The following is a 3,853-nucleotide window of genomic DNA, read 5'->3' as shown; positions in this document are numbered from 1 at the left end:
CTGCAAACAGTGACAGTTTTATTTCTACTTTTCCTATTTGGATTCCTTTTTTTTTTTTTTTTTTTTTTTGCAGTACACGGGACTCCCACCGTTGTGGCCTCTCCCACTGCAGAGCACAGACTCCGGATGTGCAGGCTCAGCGGCCATGGCTCATGGGCCCAGCCGCTCCGCGGCATGTGGGATCTTCCCAGACTGGGGCACGAACCAGTTTCCCCTGCATCAGCAGGCGGACTCTCAACCACTGTGCCACCAGGGAAGCCCTGGATTCCTTTTATTTCTTTTTCTTCTCTGATTGCCGTGGCTAGGACTTCCAAACCTATGTTGAGCAATAGTGGTGAGAGTGGACATCCTTGTCTTGTTTCTGATCTTAGAGGAAATGCTTACAGTTTTTCACCATTGAGAATGATGTTTGCTTTGGGTTTGTCGTATACGGCCTTTATTATGTTGAGGTAGGTTCCCTCTATGCCCACTTTCTGGAGAGTTTTTATCATAACTGGATGTTGAATTTTGTCAAAAGCTTTTCCTGCATCTATTGAGATGATCATATGGTTTTTATTCCTTAATTTCTTAATGTAGTGTACCACATTGATTGATTTGCATATATTGAAGATTCCTTGCATCCCTGGGATAAACCCCACCTGATCATGGTGTATGATCCTTTTAATGTGTTGTTGGATTCTGTTTGCTAGTATTTTGTTGAGGATTTTTGCATCTATGTTCATCAGTGCTATTGGTCTGTAATTTCTTTTTTTGTAGTATCTTTGTCTGGTTTTGGTATCAGGGTGATGGTGGCCTCATGGAATGAGTTTGGGAGTGTTCCTTCTTCCACAATTTTTTGGAAGAGTTTGAGAAGGATGGGTGTTAGTTCTTCTCTAAATGTTTGATAGAATTCAACTGTGAAGCCACCTGGTCCTGGACTTTTGTTTGCTGGAAGATTTTTAATCACAGTTTCAATTTCATTACTTGTGATTTGGTCTGTTCATATTTTCTGTTTCTTCCTGGTTCAGTCTTGGAAGGTTATACCTTTCTAAGAATTTGTCCATTTCTTCCGGGTTGTCCATTTTATTGGCATAGAGTTGCTTGTAGTAGTCTCTTGGGATGCTTTGTATTTCTGTGGTGTCTGTTGTAACTTCTCCTTTTTCATTTCTAATTTTATTGATTTGAGCCCTCTCACTCTTTTGCTTCATGAGTCTGGCTAATGATTTATCAATTTTGTTTATCTTCTCAAAGAACCAGCTTTTAGTTTTATTGATCTTTGCTATTGTTTTCTTTGTTTCTATTTCATTTATTTCTGCTCTGATCTTGATGATTTCTTTCCTTCTGCTAACTTTGGGTTTTATTTGTTCTTCTTTCTCTAGTTCCTTTAGTCGTAGGGTTAGATTGTTTATTTCAGATTTTTCTTGTTTCTTGAGGTAGGATTGTATTGCTATAAACTTCCCTCTTAGAACTGCTTTTGCTGCATCCCATAGGTTTTGGATCGTCGTGTTTTCATTGTCATTTGCCTCTAGGTATCTTTTGATTTCCTCCTTGATTTCTTCAGTGATCTCTTGGTTATTTAGTAACGTATTGTTTAGCCTCCATGTGTTTGTGTTTTTTTACGTTTTTTTCCCTGTAATTCATTTCTAATCTCACAGCGTTGTGGTCAGAAAAGATACTTCATATGATCTCAATTTTCTTAAATTTACTGAGGCCATTTATTTGTGACCCAAGATGTGAGCTATCCTGGAGAATGTTCCATGCGCACTTGAGAAGAACGTGTAATCTTATGTTTTTGGACGGAATGTCCTATAAATATCAATTAAATCTATCTGGTCTATTGCGTCATTTAAAGCTTCTGTTTCCTTATTTATTTTCATTTTGGATGATCTGTCCATTGGTGTAAGTGAGGTGTTAAAGTCCCCCACTATGACTGTGTTATTGTTGATTTCCTCTTTTACAGCTGTTAGCAGTTGCCTTATGTATTGAGGTGCTCCTATGTTGGGTGCATATATATTTATAATTGTTATATCTTCTTCTTGGATTGATCCCTTTATCACTATGTAGTGCCCTTCCTTGTCTCTTGTAACATTCTTTATTTTAAAGTCTATTTTGTCTGATATGAGTATTGCTACTCCAGCTTTCTTTTGGTTTCCATTTGCATGGAATATCTTTTTCCATCCCCTCACTTTCAGTCTGTATGTGTCACTAGGTCTGAAGTGCGTCTCTTGTACACAGCATATATATGGGTCTTGTTTTTGTATCCATTCAGCAAGCCTGTGTCTTTTGGTTGGAGCATTTAATCCATTCACGTTTAAGGTAGTTATCAATATGTATGTTCCTATGACAATTTTCTTAATTGTTTTGGGTTTGTTTTCATAGGTCCTTTTCTTCTCTTGTGTTTCCCACTTAGAGAAGTTCCTTTAGCATTTGTTGTAGAGCTGGTTTGGTGGTGCTGAATTCTCTTAGCTTTTGCTTGTCTGTAAAGCTTTTGATTTCTACATCGAATCTGAATGAGATCCTTGCCGGGTAGAGTAATCTTGGTTGTAGGTTCTTCCCTTTCATCACTTTAAGTATATCATGCCACTCCTTTCTGGCTTGTAGAGTTTCTGCTGAGAAATCAGATGTTAACCTTATGGGAGTTCCCTTGTATGCTGTCATTTTTCCCTTGCTGCTTTCAATAATTTTTCTTTGTCTTTAATTTTTGCCAATTTGATTACTATGTGTCTCGGCATGTTTCTTCTTGGGTTTATCCTGTATGGGACTCTCTGCGCTTCCTGGACTTGGGTGGCTATTTCCTTTCCCATGTTAGGCAAGTTTTCGACTATAATCTCCTCAAATATTTTCTCGGGTCCTTTCTCTCTCTTCTCCTTCTGGGACCCCTATAATGCGAATGTTGTTGCGTTTTATGTTGTCCCGGAGATCTCGTAGGCTGTCTTCATTGCTTTTCATTCTTTTTTCTTTATTCTGTTCTGCAGCAGTGAATTCCATGATTCTGTCTTCCAGGTCACTTATCCGTTCTTCTGCCTCAGTTATTCTGCTATTGATTCCTTCTAGTGTAGTTTTCATTTGAGTTATTATATTGTTCATCTCTGTTTGTTTGTTCTTTAATTCTTCTAGGTCTTTGTTAAACATTTCTTGCATCTTCTTGATCTTTGCCTCCATTTTTTTTCTGAGGTCCTGGATCATCTTCACTATCATTATTCTGAATTCTTTTTCTGGAAGGTTTCCTATCTCCACTTCATTTAGTTGTTTTTCTGGGGGTTTATCTTGTTCCTTCATCTGGTACATAGCCCTCTGCCTTTTCATCTTGTCTATCTTTATGTGAATGTGGTTTTTGTCCCACAGGCTGCAGGATTGTAGTTCTTGTTTCTGCTGTCTGCCCTCTGGTGGATGAGGCTATCTAAGAGGCTTGTGCAAGTTTCCTGATGAGAGGCACTGGTGGTGGGTAGAGCTGACTTTTGCTCTGGTGGGCAGAGCTCAGTAAAACTTTAATCCACTTGACTGCTGATGGGTGGGGCTGGGTTCCCTCCCTGTTGGTTGTTTGGTCTGAGGCAAGCCAACACTGGAGCCTACCTGGGCTCTTTGGTGGGGCTAATGACAGACTCTAGGAGGGCTCACGCCAAGGAGTACTTCCCAGAACGTCTGCTGCTAGTGTCCTTGTCCCCATGGTGAGCCACAGCTGTCCCCCACCTCTGCAGGAGACCCTCCAACACTAGCAGGTAGGTCTGGTTCAGTCTCCCGTGGGGTCACTGCTCCTTCCCCTGGGTCCCGATGCACACACTACTTTGTGTGTGCCCTCCAAGAGTGGAGCCTCTGCTTCCCCCAGTCCTGTCGAAGTCCTGCAATCAAATCCCAGTAGCCTTCAAAGACTGAT

Source organism: Orcinus orca, chromosome 1 (assembly GCF_937001465.1).
Source record: "Orcinus orca chromosome 1, mOrcOrc1.1, whole genome shotgun sequence".
NCBI classification, from domain to species: domain Eukaryota; kingdom Metazoa; phylum Chordata; class Mammalia; order Artiodactyla; family Delphinidae; genus Orcinus; species Orcinus orca.
The sequence above is the reverse complement of the archived record's forward strand: the minus strand, read 5'-3'. Positions refer to the sequence as shown.